We start from the raw sequence: 22,907 nt of genomic DNA, 5'->3' as shown, positions 1-22,907 counted from the left end.
TAGGTGTTTTGTTTGATTGATTATTTTTATATAAAATTCACTCAACTCACTCTGCACATTTTAATTCACACGCACACTTTAACTTTCATGCAAATACATAGATCATCTTCACATACACCCCTTGGTTACATCCTATAAGTTTCTAAATTGAGAAATCTGACCCAGCTCTCTGTGGATCGACCCTGGACTATCCATTTGTACTACAGGTTAGTATGAGTTGCTTGTTCGGGATTTATAAATTTTATTTGTTCATCGAGGGTTTATAATCGACGATAAACCCCGAGCATTCACCAAATTTGACATCGTTGCCTTGGAGCCAAACTGATTTCTTAATTTTTTAGGCTTATAATTCCTTTCTTGCTAATCAATTTTCTCTTTTAATGCATGACCGATACTCTCGAAGGCTCTAGATTATTCTATTTTACAAAAAATTATCAAGAGAAGTGGAGAATCAGAAGACATAGGAGATAGCAAGATGCGCTTGAAAGAAATATCTGTGTTGACACACTTGAAGAAGAGTCTGAAGAAGAAGGTGTACTTGAAAACACATTGATAATCATGGTTGAACGTGAGGAAACACTTAAGGAGTTCGCAGTACCTAACTTCACTCAACAGCCTCTTTGCATTGCCTATCCACAAAGGACATGTAATTTCGAATTTAAGTCTAGACTAATTCACTTACTCCCTTCCTTTTCTCGTCTACTAAGTGAAGACCCGCACAAGCACTTGAAGAAATTTTATATGGTGTGTGATGGCATGAGACCAAATGGGTGACTCAGGAGCAAGTTAATATGAGGGTATTCCCATTCTAAGGAAAATGACAAACAGTGGCTCTACATCCTTCCACCAATAAGCATCATATCCTGGGAGGAGTTGTAAAGGGAGTTTCTGGAAAAGTTCTTCTTAGCATCTCGAGCTGCTAGTATCAGAAAGGAGATCTACAGTATTTTTCCGCTCGATGAAGAGATAGTTCACGAGTATTGGGAATGATTCAAGAAAACCTATGCAAAGTTCCCCACCATCAGATCTTAGACCAGATATTGATCCAGTACTTTTATGAGGGGCTGATGCAGACTATCAACAGTTTGGCACAAGACTTAATCAACTAGCAAGAGTAGCATAGATGCAGCTACATGAGAAGCCTTAATCAACTAAACCCTCACTGAGGCGAAACTGATAGCAACCATAGTGACCAACTATCAACAGTTTGGCACAAGGCTTCAGTTAGTGTAAAATCAACCAATGAGGTAAGTGAACTACGATGAGCTATGTTAGATCTCGGTGCATCCATAAATGTTATGACATACTCCATTTACCAAGAACCAAAGTTAAAAGACCTGATTGAAACGTGTGTGATAATTCAATTAGCTAATAGGTCTTTCATTCATCCATTAAGAATCATATAAGATGTCCTAGTTCAAGTTAATTATCTTCTTTTCCCTACTGATTCGATTTACTCAATCATTTCATTCTTATCAACGAAACTTTGATAGCGCATTCTTTCAAGTAACGAAACAAATAAAATTTTACATCTCGTAATTTTTTCTAACAAAATTTTTAAACCAGTTTTTTCAAAAGAAAAATTCTTTAATTTTAATTTAAAAAAAAAACAAATCGAATACTTAGCTTTTTAGATTTATTTAGAATCTTAAAAGTTTTAGAAATATCATATCTACTCAATTTTCTTTGTTATCCCGATAGGATAACCTTTGGTCTAAGAACAACCATCTTGTTAGAGTAGCAAGTCTAGACAAAGAGGATAAAAAATAGCCTAATGTTAATAAAAGAAAAAAGTTGCTTGCATAAAAAAAAAAAATAATAATAAAGCCAGCTTGCAAAATTAACTAACGTGTGTGTGTGCATGGATAGAGGTAAAAAGAGCTACCTTCATTATGTTTTTGTTATGGCCCACAAGAAAAGAGTGGTAGGTTCCTGGCGTTGTAAGTGTGAAAGCTAACCCTCTAGGTAAAAGAAATGCCAATTACATTTTGTGTGTGTGAGTCTTAAAAAGGCACCATTGTCTTAGAATTGCCTCACTCCAACAAGTCTTAAAAAGGCACCATTGTCTTAGAATACCGAGCAAGTGTTGGGCGAAGAGGATTTGAGAGTTGATGTCACCTTTCTACTAGTTTTGGCCTTTAATTAAACTAAAACCTAGTAGTCTTTTCTTTTATGACTTTGCAAGAAATAGACCTTTTCTTTTCAAAAAAAGTTTCAACTTTTTGTTAGTAAAACTTTAAATTTCTAAATGCTTACTTGTATTCTTACTTCCTTGATTGTTGAGAAAATAGATGAGAATCAAAACTTTGTGTGAATCAATTGAATGAATAAACCATTTGAATGAGTGAATGAATTAAAGTGAATGAAACTTTGAATAAACAATCCATATTTGCTTGAATGAATGCATACCTCTATTTTTAACTTGTTTGGGACCACCAAAAGATAAGTTGGAGGTATTTTGTTGGGTCTTTTAAAGAGCTATCTTATTAGTATTAATTCCCTCAATTATACTTCAATTCTTTGTTTAAAATGTCTATTTTATAGGTCAAATCCATTCCCGACACAAATGGACTTATTTCAACAAATTTAGAGCTAAATTGAGCCAAATGCCACCAAAGAATCACTTTAGAGGCAGAGCCAAGAAAAGTTACAACATTGCCCCTCGAAAGGATACATTCAACACACTTCAGCAATAGTCGGAGCGTCGCAACACTCCCCACAGCACTAAGCTCAATGCTAGCTTGATACTGAAGGATAGAATGCACCCATTTGCTACAAAACAGGGCAGCGTCGCAACACTTCACCCAGCGTCGCAACGCGCCGAAAGTTGACGGAAAAATAAAAATGCGCTCGCACCTACGCAACACAGCGTTAGATTCCTTATTCGCAGTGTCGAAATGCTGCAATCCTCTTCATAACAAAAAAGAGTTAGTTTCAGACTTCACCAAGAGGAGAACGAGAAAATTCATTTTATTTTGTTGATAGAGAGAGCTTAGATTGAAATTAGAGAGAAAAATTCACAAATGTTTTCTTATATTAAGAGATTTCTTACAATTTCACATGTCTTCTTTGTGAAATTATTCATGGACTGCATCAATTTTTCAAGGATTTATTTAAAGACTTCTAATTCTATGGCTACGTAATTGTATTTCTTGGGAACTCTTAAATCTAGGTTTATTGTCTTGAGTTCTTTTGTATAATTTATTGAATTTTCTGCATTCTTGAATATTCTTAGGCTGAATTTGAATAGAAATTAATAGAAGATAATTGACGCTTGATTCTATTGATTTCTTGTATTTAATTCTTGTTTGACACTATTGCATAATGGTGAGATAGATTACAAAATTAAGTTTTCTTGTGTTAATTAGGACTTTTTCCTAAATTGACTCTTGCATTTCTTAATTCAGAGCATTAATACAATCGTTCTTGAAATTTAATCTAATGTGTTTCTTGAATTTCATAATCGTAATAATCCTAGTTCCTAAATCAATATAAAAAAAGAACATGATTAATGATATATGGAAGTGTTTTTCCCTTCGATTAGGGTTAATTGATATGTTTCATGTTAATTGACTATATGGGTCTTTAAGGATCTTTCTTTAGTGGAATGACCGACAATTAATGAAGGTTGATTAATTTAATTAAAGAGTATAATTAATTAATTAAGTATCATTGGAGCTTCAATCTACAGGACCATAAGGTCCTCTCGTTAGCTCAATTAAGATTAATTGAGAATCGAATTAATTTTTTATTAATTTGATTTGTTCAAATTAATTAAAGGAAATTAATTATATAAGATATAACTAATGTATTGTATGTGATACGTTATATATATATAGCTAATAATGCTCATCAACTCCACATGTTTATGTTGCTTCTTTATAACCACTCCTTCCAATCGTTGATTAATGATCACGTGGCTTATAACAATACGAATCTCATTGAAGGTTGCCACACACAAGGTCCAAGTCTGAATGGGACCTAGAAGATGCCTGCATAGGGTTTTTACACATCATTAAAGAAAAAGTCAAATCATCGAATTCTGAATCGACCAGTCGAATTCGTAAATTTCATTAATGGAGAAATAATTGAACCGAGCTCATCACTGGCAATTTGCAACCTCAAGAGCCACAACCATTTTGACACCACCAATATTGTACATATTCCTAATGTTAGAGGATGAGTATTATAAATAGCTTCACACAAACAATTTCAATGAGTAACTAATTCTCTTTGTCGTTAACCAAGCTAAATACCTCTTATACTAACTTAAGCATCTGAGTGTACTCCACTCGACACCAAACTGGTGCTAGCATGCTTTCACAGATCGACTTCAATGACGTGGTAACAACCACATTGAGTATAATTGAACCATGTTGGAACTGAAAAACAAAGAACAAAAAAAAAAAAAGTTTAACCACATACTTTGTGAGTACAAAATATACGTAAACCTTATCTAGTATTATAGGTAAGTATCTCTCTCATAGTAATCATAGATGCTTTTAATAACCTTTTTAATATAAATCTACCTTCATAAATACTAATGAACTTCACATTAACGTTAGTAGGTATGGCTCTATTTTAAAAAGTATGTTAACGTGTCACACAAAATGAAGGTAATATGGAAAAATTTTCATACTTCCTTAATCCTAGAAAAATTTAAAAAGTATGTTGACGTGCCCATAAATTATTTTAAGAAAATTGATTGTCTGAAAATTATACACAAACAATTTTTTTTTTTTGTTTTTTGTTTTTTAAAGTTGTGTTTTGCTTAAGCCACATATTAAGCTTATACATACTATTTTTCATTTATTGATTTCTTGTTATGTTATCTGCTTTATTAAGCCACATTCTCAAAACTAAACAAAAAAGTGTCTTTTTTTATATTGAAATTTGGCTAAGACTACCCATGTTCGTGTTCAATTAAAATAGATAAAAATCATTGGTTAAAAACGTCGTAAGAAAACGTGTACAGTTTTGGAAAACTATAAAGAAAAACTCATGGACAACAATAGAAAATTTAAAGAAGCATCACATATGAGGAGATATGGAGAAGCTGTGCTTGAGGAAACTCTTGAATTTACTACCACATATATTGAATACTCAAATAATCCTCATTTTGCATCTGAAGTCAGCAATGCCATGAAATTGCCTATTAGAAAAGATGTTCCAAGAATGAAGGCAAGAGAGTATTTGGGAATATACCAACAACATCCTTCCCATATTGAGACTTTGCTTACATTCTCAAAACTAGACTTCAATATATAAAAGGAGCGATGTGAAATCTGCAGGTACTTCGACAATTATTATTTTTTTTACTGTTATGTTTTTGCTTAGGATCTTCGATAATAATAATGTTTTCTAATTATTTTCTAAGTTGTTTTTGAAGAAACAATATTGTCACAAATTATTTAATCAAATCATCTAAAGGATAATTCTCTACATAAATGACAATATATTTTTTTTTTTATTAATTTAGTTCAACTACTTCATATCTTATAGTCATTTCTAATTCGTAAAATATTGAATTTGAACACTTTTTTTCTTATACCAATTGCAAATAAATCAGGTCCAAAATATTAGTAGATATAACATATTGTAAAATAGTTACAAATATGATAAAATATTAGTAGGAATTTTGAGCCTATATGAAGCATCACATATGAGAGGACATGGAGAAGCTATGCTTGAGAAAGCTATTGAACGTAACCACACATCTTAAAACATATATTGAATACTCCAATAATCCTCATTTTGCATCTGAAGTTAGCAATGCCTTGAAATGGCCTATTATACCAACAACATCCTTCCCATAATGACACTTTGTTTACATTCTCAAAACTAGACTTCAACATATTACAAAATTTTCATCAAAAGGAGCTATGTGAAATCTGCAGGTACTCCTACCATTATAATATTCCATTTTCGTATCAAACAAGATAATTCTAACTGACTTTATTAGCATTATTTGTAGAAGAGAACAGTTATAATATGTTTCCATTTATTATTATTATTATTATTTTAAGTATCACGATGGGTGCAACGGGTATCGAAACTCCAACTATTATGAAAAAAGGTTTTGGTAATAATCATAGTTTAATGCTCCGCTTGGGATTTGCATTTGTAATCCTAAAAAGTAATTGAGGAAAAATCTTAACCACATATCTTCTTTGGTAAATCAAATTATTATTTAATATAAGAGAATCATTTCTAAATTTTAACAAAACTGTCACAACTTTTAGATTCAAGATTTTCTAAAACTTTGTTAATTTGTTAACAATTTAAATAAATATGTTATAACATTATTCATCCATATTAATATATTTTGTCATATCTATTTTCAAATTTTATTTGGTTCAATTTTTAATAATAATTATGTTTAACTTTTATCAAATAATTTTGATTAAACTAAATTAGTTAAAATTCAAATCATATAAAATTGAAAAAATATATTGTAACAAGTTATAAATTAACTATCAAAATGAAAGCAAGTAAAATAACAAACCTATTTTGATTCATATAACTAAACCACACAAATTTAATATTAATTTACTAAACATCTTAACTGGTTTTTTAATTTCAAATTAAATTTACCAAATATTATTTTACGAGTTTATTTTTGTAAAAGACATAGTATACAATAATTATTTTAAAGGGAAACTTTTAAGGATAGAAAAAGTATCAACCTATTTATAAAAATATATATATATATATATATGAATAGTCAGTAATAGACTTCTATCAGCGTCTATGTTTAAGAATGTACATGATTTCTTCTGTAAAACAAAAATAAAAGGAACAAAATATTCATGCAAAAGTTAATCAAGAATCCATTTCATTTTAGTTGCTTTTTTACTCTTTTCTTTTATTTAGTTTTTTTAATACAAGTGGGCATGAAAGTTTAAACCTAACATTAAACGTGAAAATTCTTCAAAAGTACAATACTTATTCAGGTGATTTTTCAAAACATTGATTTCTTATTGTGAGGTAACACAATTTTTTTTTTTTTTAATTTCGATAATATGTAGGGTGAGAAAATCAAACATCTATATCAAGATCGGTAGTATCCAAAACTTGATTTGTTTTTTTAAAATTAAACACTGGTAAAGGAGTAGACAAAAGAAAAGATGGAAGAAATTCGATGTTAATTGGCCTGATTTTACAAAACGAAAAACTAAAAGTCAAATAGCTACTTAACCGCAACTAAGTTCATATATGATTTGACTAAAAGGTATTATTAATCAATTATTAATATTTTTTTATTACTTGCATCTAATAATCAATGTTGATTGTATGATGATTATGTTAGAGTTAACATGCAAGAGGCGGAAGCAATTAGGATCTTAAGTACTCTAATTCCATTAATTTTAACAATCTAGCAAGCATGTTCATGTAAAAAAAAAATAGGGTTTCATAAATTATACATTTGTTGAACTCCTCAATTACTGAAATCCTGCTTAAATCTTCAAACGAAAACCTTGTAGACCACCAGTTTATCTTCCCTACTATTCTCTTGGAACATAGATTTGATGGTGAAACCTAAAATGAGGTTGAATCGTGAAGGGATTTTGGAGAAATTTTCCAGATTTTTAATCAATGGTCTAGAGAGAACATCTTCTCTTCCAACCTTCAATTGCATCACTTTCACAACAGATGTTTTTCCTGTTTTATTCTTCTTTAACATGCAATTTCATTTCTCAGGAGTTTAACATAAATCCCACTTAATTTGAATGGTAAAATGAGTGTTTAAAGCGGGAAAATCCCACTTAGGATATTTTCCATTTTCAATTGAACTTTTCAATTTTAAATTTTAAATTAAATTTTTATTTTTAAATCAGATTTCAAAAAGATAAAATGTAAAAAAAAACAATATTAATTCAAAAATTAATAATTAATAATTAATTTTCAAAAAAATTAAGTTTAACAATTAATTTTAAATAAAATTAATTTCAAATACTTAATTAAACAACTTTAATTAATTAAATTAATTTGATATTTAATTAATTAAATACCATTTTTCCAACATGAATCTCTATCCGTATAATTAATATTTAAATCAAATGTAACAATTTTCTAATTTTTCAATTTCGTTTAATTTGATAATTAAACATGTAATTATATCGTGTATGATTACTAATTTCCTTAATTTTTATTTGAACGCTTCAAATTTACTCATCACACGATTCTAAAGTTTAATCTGTTTATTACCTAGTACGGGGACCTAATCGACCTACATATCATGGGCTGCAATGATCTGAGATTAACCGGCTAAACTTTTTAACCTAATAGTTAACTACTAGGTCATTCTACTAAAGCTCAGTAGCTGCACTCCCCTCACTGTCGATATTTTTCTGTCCACTTGATTTAACCATAATCAGTAAGTCGACCCTTCACAGGTTGTTCGTAATAACAACCGGGTCGAAAATTGTTTTAGCCCCCGAGATTACATCTTGCTTTTTATGTCCCACTGATCCTTTAATGAACAATTGGTTTGTGATCCAATCACTAAACCGAGTTCTTTTTGGGTCAATGAGAGGGTAGGACCCTCTGTTTAAGAACTGAACTAAGTACTTAAGGAAATAACCTCTTTACTATTTCTAAAAGCAGGCAGAAGAGAATTCCATCTTTCACCTTATGTCCCCAATTATCTACAACATTTTACCCCTGAAATGGGAGGCTTATTAGGCTGGTGTTGTTGGGTCAACCCTCATCCATGAAAATCTAAGGATAATCCCAAAGAAACAAGAGTTCATAGTTAGTTCAGGATTAAGATCTAGTTATCTAGGTCATCACTTAGAAATAGTCAGTCTTAAACAGTAAACAACGTTATCATGTAAGAGTGACTTATTTTTTGGTCCGGTCTTATACAAACTCTTTGATCGATTTAGGATTACATCATTTGTATTAAATATAAAGTGAGCCACATCCAATAGTGTTTCCCGAATAAGGTACCCGGTATTATCTATATAATATAGACAATTTTTCCTATCTACTCGAACTTGATCCACTCTTATGTCTTCACATAAAGTCCAAGAACTTATGTAACAACCATGGATCTTAGTTTATTTGATATATTGCAATTTACATATTCAATAACAGTTTTATTGAACAAAACCTCAATAACATTTTTGTTGCAAATATAATATGTTTAATCTTTCAAACTGCGAGTTTTAGAACATACAACCTAATAAACTGCCACTTGAACTAAAAATCCAGTGGGTTTACATATATACAAATATATATAATGTTGAGTATGAGAGAATAAATAAATAAACTAAGGCATCGAATACCCAATAATTCTCCCACTTGCCCTAGATTTATCTATCTCGTACTCCTTGTCCCACTAGATGACTCTTTTTAGCTTGAGGGCTTTTGTAAAAGGATCAGCTAAGTTGTCTTCTAAGGCTATCTACGTGATGATAACATCTCCTTGGTGTACGATCTCCCTTATTAGATCGTACTTGCGCTGAATGTGGTCTCAACACTTATGGCTTCTTGATTATTTGGAATTTGAAACTGCTCCACTGTTATCATAATAGAGGGTGTGATCAACAGGTGCATATTTGGAACCAGTTCCGAATCAGTCAAGAAATATCTAAGCCATACTGCCTCCTTGGTTGCCTCGCACGCAGCTACATACTCCACTTCTATGTTAGAGTCAGTAATACAAGTTTACTTGATCCTCCATACTATAGCTCCTCCATTCAGAGTGAATACCGATTCCGCAGTTGATTCCCTTGAATCCTCATCAGTCTGAAAATCAAAATTATTGTATCTATAACGATCAAATATTTAGCACCATACATGAGCATATAGTCCCCCGTTCTCTGAAAATACTTGAAGTTATTCTTAACGGCAATCAAATGATCATATCCAAGATTGGACTGATATGTGCTGACGATTCCAATTGCATAGCATATGTCGAGGCATGTACACAACATGACATACATCAAATTTCAACTGTTGATGCGTAAGAAGTTTGTTTCATAACCTCAACCTCTTGAGATGTCTTAGGATATTGCTCCGTAGATAAATTAATTTCATGCCTGAAAGGTAACATACCTCTCTTTGGGATTTTACATTTTATACTTAGACAACATCTTTTCTATATAAGATGCCTGAGATAGCGCTTTTCTATTCTTGGGATTCCGAACTATTTGAATTTCAAGAACATATTGTACATCTCCCAAATTTTTCATTTGAAATTGCAATGTTTGTCATTTCTTAACGTTAACGAGGAATTCTACTTTATTTCCAACAAGTAGAATATCATCAAGATATAAAACCAGAAAAGCTACAGTCTTGTTGACACTTTTCTTGTAAGCACAAAGTTTATCAACATTTTGTTCAAATACACAAGATTTGATCGTAGTGTCAAAACTCATATTCAAGGATCGAGATGCTTGTTTCAACCCGTAAATGGATCTTTTAAGCTTGCAAAACTTTTGCTCTTGACCCTGCTCTATAAACCCCTTTGGTTGAGACATAGATACTCTATTCAAGATAACCATTCAGAGACGTTGTCTTGACAGCCATTTGCAATATTTCATAATCATAAAAAGCAACAACGAATAAAAGTAATCTAATAGATTTGATCATGGAAATTGAAGTGAATGTTTTTTCATAGTCCACCGCCTTTGTTTGGGTAAACTCTTTTTCCACGAGTTTAGCTTTGTAGGTCAGTACCTTACTAGCTTGCAACCAATAGGTTTTACCCCTTCGGGTTGATCTCCAAGTTTCCACACCGAATTGAAGTACATGGATTCCATTTCGAGGCCATGGCTTTTATCCATTGGTCTTTATCCACATTTTTCATTGCCTGTTTACGACATGTATAAATGATTTATTTATTTAATATGAGATATTTTAGGACAGGTAGTACCATTAACTCACAAAATCAATAAACTAACATCCAAGGTTATCTTTTGTAGCTTAAAAATTATGTAGAAACATACAAGTGGATCATATTTAAACGATAATCTAAATGGTCTATAGTAGATGTATAAGACAGGATACCTTATCTTGGTGACACTACGAATATGACCATCTTTGTACATAGTTGAACTATGACTTATTGTTCTTTAGAGGGATCAGTGATACTTAATGTGTTAAATGTATACAAGGGTAACTCGGTGATTTTGGCGCAGCTGTACTTACGACAATTTGTGATAGGTCATTGCATTGTTCACTGGTTATATCTAATGGGCACAAAAATATATTTGTAATACGAAGAGTGCAATTGTTGGTCATTAGTGGAGTGACCGGCAGTTAATGGATGTTGAATAATTTAATTATTAATTAAAGGAGTTTAATTAATTATTCAAGTACCATTGAAACTTCAATCTACAAGTCCAAAAGGTCTCATTTATAGCTCAACAGAGATTATTGAGAATTAATCTTGGATTAATTATAATTGTTAAAATTAATTGAGGTAATTAATTATATGTGATATAATTAAATTAAATTAAGTATATGTGATAAAATTAATATTATTATAGTATAAATTTTATTTTGAGAGGAATTAAGTATTTGAATATGATTCAAATACTATTTATATGGATGAGATTTACATAAATAAATCTCACGCGCATATCTTGGCATTGGTCAACCCAAGGCCTTAGTCGATCGTCGATGCTCAAGAGCTAAGGTCCTAACATTTAGCCTCCACCCCGAATTCCCCATTACTCCCTCTCCATTTTCTTTGCACTTTCACACTTATATGTTGTATCACTACAAGAAAAATAGCTTTCGGTGGTGAGTAAAATGCGTTGCTAAAAGCAAAAAAATGTCGCTAAAAGTATTAGCAACGCATAGAGGCGTATCACTGTGAGTATCACGATAGCCACATAGTCGAAAGTTTTATTGACATACTTACTATGCGTCGCTAAAACGTGACTTTTACTGATGCTAACGCGTTACTAAAAGTGTACTTTTCGCAACACTCGTTTTGTTGCTATTTGTGTTATACAGTGACGTTGAAAATTCGTCTCTAAAAGTAAAGTTTTAGAAACATATAAGATTGTTGCTAAATGTGGATCAATGGTTATTGCAAGTATCTTTTGCAACATATGTAAATGTCGTTAAATGTATTTTATTAATTAAAAAAAATAATATTCAATTTAATATATAAACCTGTTATCATTGGCACGAAACTATAATGTTAGCCAAAAACCTGTTATCATTTAATAACCAATTAATGCCACAACACCTCTATAATAGGACCTCGTGATGGACCTGAATGACTCTTCGCCGGCCTTCTACAATCACACAAATCCCACCGTATCTAACTTTGATTCCATAAGACTGAGGATGACATAAAATGCAGAATCAGCGTCAACGTTCCTCGTTCATATGCACAATCAAAAGTAGAATATACACTTGATGCTTTTTTGTTTAGTTAAACACATTAACATTTTAAGTCGTCGTTTTAATAACTAATCACGAATTCATCATATACGTCTGTAGAAGTATAGAAGACAAGATATGGATGTTAACCTCATTTGAAAAGTCAAATACTCCATCTTCAATCTCCTTGAATATGGTTGCGGCTGTCTTTACGAATGCCTGAATATGAGGTGCTTGTCATTTAATGAGATTGAATTTCTTAAATGTTACATGCTATAAAAATTACACCAACAAGCCTCAGTGTGCTTCAAAGTACTTCATAAGCATATTTCATGTAGTCACCTCTTCAACATTCTAGGCAGTTTTGGCAGATGCCTCCATGAATATTAAACCATGTTCCTTTGCAAACTGTTCACCCTCTTCTATGCTCCCAACCCTTCTATTAGCAAGATCACTCGTATTACCAATTAGCATAATTGTGATGTTTGCATTTGCATGTTGTCTTGCATCTTCTAGCCAGCTAACCAAGTGATTGAAAGTCTCCCTTCTGAATAACACAGTCACCACAATTCTCATGTAAAGAAGCAGCTTCGTAAAGGCACATTAGAATGAAAAACTTCACATTAAACATCCATTTCCAACACAGACTTCAAAGGAACACATCATGACAAGTTCAATCTTTTTAATCATTGAAGGATACATGTAAATATCCAACATTATTAAGATGAAGTGAAGAAGCACTTCGCATTAGCATACTTGTTAGTCATTCAAGAAGCCAAACGGAACAAAGTACGACCTGGTAATATCATAGACAAGCAAGGCACAGATCCGCAGCAGCACATGACGAAAATGGGGACGGTGTGACTAGATCTGGGTGTCAAACAGAGCGGCGGGAGGAACCACGAATAGATCGACGGTTGCTGGCGATGAGCAACGATGAACGGTGGAGCTTCAATAGTCCTTTGACTGGGTGCAAAATCCTAAACTTAATAGAAGAGGATTTCAAAAAATGAACAACTTTTTCCAAAAATAGGCAATGGCGCCACGGGGCCCGAAGGATCTCTTACCAAAGAGTTCCATGAGCGTGCTCGGATCGCTCTAATTTCACAGTGACCGAAATATAATAATATACATCCAAACGTATAGTTATGCAAACAACCAGTCAATTAAAGGCATGCTTTTAACAAAAATAAACGAGGGAGAGAGTTGCCATACCAATTGAAGACGTTCTTCCAACTTCGGAGATCAATGCAGCGGAAACCTCCGCGCGATCTACCAATGCCCAGTAGAATCCTCAGCTACAGCAGCACGAACACGAACGCCGTGGGGACAACCCGGGTATTCTCGGAGTGATATACGATCATTTAGCAAACTCGGCACACTATACGATTGTTTAGGGAAGCTAATCATGTAGGAACTATTGTGCGATCGTTTAGGCGCGAGGTGGACAATCGTTTAGGCGTAGAGCGACTATCGTATAAGCTCTCGATTTTGCTTAAGTGATCGTTTATGATTCACCAGCACGCTCTTCTTTTTCTTTTTGGACGAACTTTTCGAACGATTCAAAAAATGAAACCAATTTCATTTTTATTCATCAGTTATTGCAATAACCAACGCATTGCCACTAACCCACGTCTGAACGTGATTTTGGATTAATTATCATATAATTAACCAATTAAAATATTCATAAATATAATCATATTATATTTTTACCCTATAGTTTGATATCACATATCCGCTATAGTATTTTCTTCTTTATTTGATATAAATCATATTTATATCTTATTTCCTCCAAAATAATGTAGCTCATACATTTAGCCAATTATATCATATATAATCGAACTTCCTCTTGTCAATTTGAACATTTCAAATTAACCCAAACACTGATTCTTGACTTTATCCAAGCTACCTAGAGGACCTAATGGACCTATGGCTCAAAGCTCCAACGATCCGTGAATAACTGACTAAACTCTTTAGCCACGAGATCCACCATCCGTTAACTGTCAGACATTACACTAAAGACCAACAGCTGAACTCTTCTTACCACAAATATATTTCTGTGTCTAGTGGATATAACCAATCATGAGTACGATGACCCTTGACAGATGCTCGTAAGTATAGCTGAGCCAAATTATCGTTTTGCCCCTATAGTTACATCTCACTCCTTAAGTACAATTGATTCCTCTAATGAACAATACAACATAGTCCAACTATGTATGAACACCTCTCGGGCCAAGAGAATGTGTGTGGCACCACATTGTTCAAGCCCCAAAATCAGCTCTTAGAGGAGCTACCTATCTACTTACCCCTGCTTCAGGGAATGAATGAATTTCATCTAGTGTAGCTGAGTTCTCAACTCCCAAATGAGAGGAATCCCCAAAATGGTAGGTTTGAATTGGCGTCTTGGCCACTCGCACCCATACAAATTAAAGGACCGTCCTCAATGGCAAGAGTTCCCAACTCACTCAAGATTGAGGTCATGTTACCTATGGTCATCCTAGTGAAATGAAGTCTCTGTCATGAACGATGTTATATAACGAGACATTAACATTTCGTGATCAGGTCTTATAATAACTTTTTGTATTGGACACCCCCGTTCGCATGTCCCCAATATGAATGATCAGGATCGGACCATCTATGACAAGTCACAACACTTGTGACCATTCCACCAAGCGGGGCGCGTCTGTACCGTTACCAAGATAAAGTTTCCCTCCTATTGATGGCGGGAAATTAGGAGGTCAATTTTACTCGACAACCAAAATCCCGTGGACGCGTTATGCGATGCATGTTCCTAAGATATGTGTTGATAGTCATGCGTCGATGGTCATGCGTTTGAATAATATTACGTTAATGAATGTATGCGATGACCATGCATCTTGCCACAAGTTTTCTTACGATGGAACCAAGTATAATTTCAACGCAAGTTTCTCGGGTAATCCGAGGTCGAACACAGGGACTTGTAGCTATATGTTTGCAGTGATGTGCATCCGACAGTATTAATAAAAGAATGGAGGGGATGTTGCTAAGTTAATCTTACTCCTACTCCTATCTAACAGTCAACGAAATGAGAATATGTATGAAAGGTAGAGATACAAAAAACCTTGACATGAAATAAATGTGTGAAAAAATAGATAAAATGTGGAGATGTTTTCATTGCAATACTTAAGAGTGACTGCGAGGGCAACCCTAGTCAAAGTAAGCCAATGCGATCATGTAACACACATACAATAGTAAACCACCTCTCGGTGCGAATGTTATGGCTTCTATTGCTAGAACGCATACGATATATGTGCTAAGTGTATAGGGCCTACACATAATCCTCTATTCTTATTTATGCGATTACAAAATGACATCCACACAAATATGCGACCACATAATATCATACCTATTCCTAGGGTGCATGCGATGCAGTGTTGACAAACAGTGCTTATCTCTAAGTCCTTATCTCTTGCTTATGTCGATCTAATCTTACTCTCTCGAGTCTATATTCTAACCTAGCTCTCTCGAGCCATTAGATTCTTTCTTTAGACTTTCTCTCGAGTAGCTTTAAAGGGGTGTTGAGTACAACATAAAACAAGATAAACGCATGAACTTGGTTGACGCAATGTTGTTACTATCCCTAGTAAGCAACGCATACCTTGCTTAATGCGTCCAACCACTTACCCTCCCAGGAAGTTCATTGTTGCTGACTTTACTCATAGACAAGCAATGTGTTAGCCTATAGACAGGCGTTGCAGTAGCTTCACACTAAGAAAATAAGGTTAGTCATACACTTGCACAACGTATATCTCTCGGTGGGTTGCTACATGGTTCATATTCCTAATCCACATGACTAAGTATGAAATACCCAAGCACTCTCACTAAGTATTGCATTGAAAGTAAAGATGCTAAGCAAAGAAGATGGAGATAGAGTCGAAGGAACAGAGAAATGCATTGAAAACAGATTGTATTAATTCCTTAATTCCAAAATGTCATACAATACAACATGAGAAAAGAAAGGAAAAGGAAATGACTGGCTGGAAGCAAAGATTCTATTCGAGCAGATGTGCGTCAAGGCTGTCGATGGTGCCATTGATGGGCGAAGGAGTTGACTCTGTCGAGATCTAGCTCTGGTCGAAGGCTTCGGTCATCATTCGTAATGGATGAAGAAGGTGAAGAACTCTCAAGCGTCTTCTCACGCATTTTGTCTGGATCGCGAGGAAAATTCCCGATTGAAGGATAATCTCCGGATGATTTGAATTTCAGCTCATTGGCCTTTATTTATAGAGCTTGGATCACCGACAGTATTAATTGGACTGCTTTGAATCTGACATTCGGCGCGTTCGTCCTTTCTGAACCTCTGCCACTAACGACGTGGTAGGTGAGATGTCAACATCATCTTTTAGATTTTCTCGAGGTAGATGCATTGATGCATTTATTCCACCTACCTTGTGTTGATCCCATTAGTTTGTGTTGTCATGCACCTGCAATCATTCAATGGCCGCATTCGCTTAATACCGGAACTCTACACGATGACCACAATTGCCTGATGAGTGTAATTCCCATGCGATGAATGCATGTGGCTGATCACCGCAACACCCATGCGTTGATCTAATGCGTTTGCCTTGCGGTGGAGAGTTTCTCCTCATGCGGTCGTCTATGCGGTGGTCCGGTTTCTGCGTTTGCATTCATTTCCTACATTAGCTACAAATATAGAACATTGAACGCACAATTAACACAAAATAACGAGTTAGTTGAGATTCGATATGTTGATCGACGCAAGCTCATATTCTCGTTAATTCCTATCATGATCGACGCATATTCTACCTAACAACCTTCAGAATTCTAAGTAAAAGACCTAAGATGACATGCATTTCTACATTTCATCACCTATATCCATATACTACAGACCATTTTGGTTATCATTCAAAACATGATCCACTTGTATGTCACCACATATATGCTTGAGTCACATACAGATAAATAGAGATTTTATGTTTATTGGTTTGTGGTAAAGCAAATAAAACAAGAAACTGAGCAAAAATATGATGTGAAGTAAATATCATATATTATACAACACAAGCATTTGTACAAACTATTTACAAACTACAGGACACGAGACTTTAGGGCATCAACCCCAACAGAGCCATAATACCACATCGCATCCCCGTAGTGAATTTGCATGGCCTATGAAGTTCATCCATCGTGGCACCACTCCACAACAATGCGAGACTAGCCTAAAACCTCCTCTTAAATTAGAGCGTTGCGTAATGCTGTAGAGCGCCATGATGCCACAATTTTTGGGCAAACTAGACATGTTTCGGGAGATTTAGCCCTGTCTTGATTTTATTGGACAAAGTTAACATGTTTTCACTCTGTTAAATTTCAAATCTCGTTCTTTTGCTCAAAGTTTGAAAATCACTAGTAAATGACATAAAATATAATAATACTAAGCATAAACAACTATAAATAAAATTCAGTTTCATAATCTTGAAAGAAACATCTGACACCGAGACCCAAACACCAGAAAATACCAAGCAAACAGAGACCAATTGAACGGATTCTTCTCTGTTAGTGTTTCTCTCTCTCTCAATGCATATGTATTTCTTTCTCCCTATATATGCATTCTAATATGTCGTAGCCTCTATTTTGGCCTGTTTGGTTCATGGGAATAAGAGGTGGAAATAGAAAATGATATTCTATCACCATATTTGGTACAAGTTTTTAACCTTCGCGTGAGAATATCTTATTCCAAGGCATTTCATATTCTTATTCATGGAGATTTTTTATAACCACTTAAATATACGAGTTTTTTCCATTTTCAATGGTTTTTCTCTCTCTTATTTTTTATCTTTTTATTTTATTTGTTTTTATTTTTTATTGATATTGGTTAATTTATTTAATTTTGATAAAAAATGTTTAAATTCAATTTATAACTGACATATATAATTATTTTTATTAATAATCATGCTAATATAATAATTTATTCTATTATTGTAAATTAATATGAAAAACCATAATCTTTTTTTAAAAAAAAAATATGAATAATCATAACTAAATTTGCTTAAACTTCATTTTATTGATAATATATATTAAAATCATAAATTGTTTATTAAAATTATTAATTAGTCTTTAAAAAATAAAATTAGTTAACTAATAATAAAATAAGTTTATTTTTTAAAAATCATTTAGTTTATATCAACTTCTTTTATATAAATATAAGACTTATAATTGATATTAAACAATTAGTTAATTAACTCTTCAATTAACAAAAGTACAGAAAAAAAAAAAAGGAAAGTCGATATTTAAAACTACCATATTTTATAATAAAAATTGATAATATAAATATGAAATAACAAATTAATTGATAATAAATATATTAAACTGGAGGGTGAGTGAGTAAATTTAGTTATATTTGAATGGCTTAAAATTGATTTAATAACTTAATATAATAAAAATAAATTAACAAATGAAAATTAATTTTTGAAATTAATTTTTATTAATTTATACTTTATAATTGCATAAAAAAGTATAATACGTTCATAGATATCCTACTCCCATTCTCTACATAAACAAACACATTTATTTTTTATTTCCAGACATTTTCAAGACATCCTATTTCCAGAAATATTCTTTTTGTCCTTGTACTTTAATGATTGTTCAACTTTAGTCCCTGCAATTTCAAATATCTAATTGTAGTCCCTATACATTCTTCAAATCTTAAATTTAGTCCATACTTTTGTTTATTGTTAATTTTCTTTCAACTTTTGTTTGTAGGGCATTTTCACTCTCAATTTTAAAACATATTCATATATTATATTTTATAGCATGCAAATGATTATTATCATTAAGCCAATTTCGATAAAAATCAACTTTGAAGAATTACAATTAATATTTATTAAAAATACAAGCAGTAAACCTAGCTCCAACAGTACATGAATACTGACTAAACTCTTTAATCACGATATCCAATATTTGTTAACTGTTGGACACTCCACTAAAGACCAACAATTGCTTGTATTCTCAAAATTAGATTTCAACATACTACATGTTGGGTAAAAATTTAACTTTGCTTTTTAAAAGGAAAAAATTAAAGGTAACCAATCTTTGGTTGAGAATTTCACATTGGTAGTTTCTGAGAAGGGAGTCTTCTTTATGTACTCCAACTTTGGACTATGGGTTTGGGCTCTAAAGGGTACCTATATTTCGAACGGAGTGAGGAGATAGACCAATGTGGGTTGAATGAGGCGGGCATGGCGAGGAGTGTGTGTGATTATTTTTCAATAAAAATATCTTTTTTTATTTTTTTTATTTTTGTTGATTTTTTATTGAAAATTAAAATTTATGTATATATATATATATTATTAGTTATTGGCTTACTCGATCTACCCTGCCCATGTCTTCCACCTGTTCGCCCGTTCAACTTTCGCACGCACATTCAGATGCTGAACGCCTTTCCCTCTCGCGGTAGTTCACCTCTGAAGGCCTATAAAAGGTGTATTTTTCAGCAGTTCAGAGCACAGCATTCATTTTCATTCTCGATCGCTCTCCTCTATTTTTTCTCTCTCCATTTTCATTTTCCAAGCATCCAGTCAGAAAGGTGTGTTTCAGTTGGTAACAGTGCATTTTCGATCTAGTTTTTTTTGGGCTGTTTTATCATGGGGACGACATGGTAGTAATTCCTGAACTGCTTGCACACTTGGATAGAGTCATGAAACGTCTTAAAGAGAGTGAGCTCCATGACTCAGCCTATAACGAGCTTTTGTTTTGTTTGTTGCGTTTCAGACCATTTGCTGCTATCCTAAGGGTGTTGTCGTTTCCAACAATTTTATGATGAACTCTGCCAATTCACTCGACCACACCAACAACAACGACCTTATTACATCCGACCTCCACCCTTCATTACGGTTCGAAGGAGTGAACTTCAAACGGTGGAATAAAAAGATGTTGTTCTTTCTTACATGGGAGATCTGCTTCTGCCATGGTAAAACTTGACCAAAAGACAAAAGGGACAAAGAGAAAAAGTCAAAATCGTGGTTCCAACAACAAGAACCAATAGAAAAAAGTAGAAACCCCCTTCATAAGAAACGGTATAGTTCCTTTGCTTTATTTGTAATAAACCTGGACACATGGCTAGGAAATGTAGAAATAGGCGTCGACCTGCTAGTTACGAACCTAACAGAAGAACCATTAGCTGCCATGATCACAGAAGTAAATGTGATCGGTGCTTTTGAAGGGTGGTTGATAGACACTGGCGCTACGCTGAAGAAAATCAAAACATAAGGATTTCCATGAGTAGTGGAAGGGATCGTTCCATATTCCATTGAAATTGAACGCAAACAATTACACTCTAAAGCAGAAACTAACAGGTCAAGCATAAATCGAAACTACAACATGCTACAATAGGAATCAAGGGATAGAGTATGCATACCTTTGGAGAACCGTTCTTCAAGAATCCCTCGATCAGTCTCTAATGCGTCCAATAACAATAACACCCGAACGCAATGACCGGAACAACACGACCATGAACACAACGATCATCTGAATGCTCTTCAAACCCAATTCAGTCCAATTCGATTCACAAACTGAGTAAAGGCACTACCACAATGGTTATCTTGGTATTCTCGTTGTGAGAATCTAGGAGTTGTGGGCTCTGTATGATCTTGGCTTTAGGAAGAGACTGGAGGTCTTCGATCAAGTAGATGATCGAGCAAGTGGGAGACTGAAACCTATCACAGAGACTTTTCTACTCGATTATGTAACTACAATTAGCTGAGTAACTATCGTATAGTCAACTCTACATGATCGTTTAGTATTTGTCAACGCTATCACTTAGTGAAACTCTTTCACTTGATAGCTTGTCTCCGTGAGTACATTCTGAAAGAAGCAACCACTAAATTTAGGAAAACAAATTTTCTTTTATCTCACGGTTATAATAAAACTATCAATAACCTCCCACCCTATCGATTATTAAAGAAAAAAATTAATTATCATATAATTAATATATTATAAATAAATATGATAACCAACTTATCATATTATATTTATAACCTATAGTTTTAATATTTCATGCTATGAAACATATAAACCATAGTTCTTTTTCTATTTTATGGTATTTAATGTAAATCATATTTACATTAATTCATCCAAATAATGTATCTCATACATTACACCAATTATATCACACATAATTGAATCTACTCCTATTAATTTGAACACTTTAAAATAACCCCAAAATCTGATTCTCAACTTGTACCCATTAAGCTACGAAGGAGACCTTAGGGACCTGTAGCTTGAAGCTCCAATGGTACGTGAATAATTGATAAAGTCTTTAGTCACGAGATCCACCGTTAGTTAACTGTCGGGTACTCGACTAAAGACCGACAACTGGACTCTTCGTACTACAAATATATTTATGTGTCCATATTAACCAATCAACAGTGCGATAACCCTTAACAAATCGCTCGTAAGTACAGTTGGACCAATTTACCGTTCTGGCCCTATAGTTACTGCTAACGCCTTAAGTACCATTGACTCCTCTAATGAACAATAAGTCATAGTCCTGCTATGACTAGGTCAACTCTTCCAAAGGGAGGGTGTAGCCACTATGTTCAAGACCCGGAATCATCCTCTAAGAAAGCAATCTATCTACTTAACCCTGCTCTGGGGAAGGAGTGAATTTCTTCTTGTGTAACTGAGTTCCCAATGCCCTAATCAGACAAATCTCCAAAAAGGTAGGCTTGTTGAGTTGGCAATCTGGCCACACTCACCCATACTAATCAAAGGACCGCTCTCATAGATAGAAGTTCCCAAAACACTCAAGATTAAGGTCATGTCACCTATGGTCGTTTTAGCGAGATGTAAGTCTCAATTATCAACGACATTATATAGAGAGAAAAATAATCTCGTAGTCTGATCTTATACAAACTCTTTGTATAGGACACCCCCGCTCGCATGTCTCTACATGAATGGTAAGGATCAGATCATTTGTAGCACGTTACAACATTTATAACTATCTACAAAGTGGGTTGTATCCGTAGTGTCACGAGGATAAGGTATCCCTCCTTTGTCCTTATACTATAGACCATTTAGGTTATTACTTAAGGCATGATCCACTTGTATGTCTCATATACATGCTTAAGTTTATATAAAATAACTTAGATCTTAGTTTATTGGATATGAGTAAATGCAAATAAAATAACTCTTATTTTATTAATAATAATGTATGTATAATGTTTAAAAACTACGGAAGAATTAGGACACCAATCCCAAAAATCTCCAACTTGTCTTAATGCCTCGGGAGACTAATATACAATACATGAAAAGCCAGTATAATATACAATAAACTAGGTCATACTCAATACCCCAACATCATCTTCCACTTGCCCTAGACAAGATGCCGCATGTCCCGTAGACCCATACTCTCCAGATGTCCCTCGAACACTTTAGTCGTGAGAGCCTTTTTAAACGGATCAGCAATGTTGTGCTCCGACGCGATCTTCGTGACTATCACATTACCGCGATGCACAATCTCCCTGATCAAATGATATTTCTTTTTGATATGATTGCCTCTACGATGGCTC

General features: G+C 33.6%; 1 pseudogene; it reads left to right on the top strand.

Moving 5' to 3' along the window:
- Nucleotides 1–5,001: 5,001 nt before the first annotated feature.
- The window catches only part of LOC120090593 ((+)-gamma-cadinene synthase-like), a 33,939-nt pseudogene continuing 16,033 nt past the window's right edge, over nt 5,002–22,907 (top strand).

Source organism: Benincasa hispida, chromosome 11 (assembly GCF_027475165.1).
Source record: "Benincasa hispida cultivar pf3 chromosome 11, pf3_genome.v1.1, whole genome shotgun sequence".
Lineage (NCBI taxonomy): Eukaryota > Viridiplantae > Streptophyta > Magnoliopsida > Cucurbitales > Cucurbitaceae > Benincasa > Benincasa hispida.
This window is presented reverse-complemented; position numbering and strand designations above follow the sequence as displayed.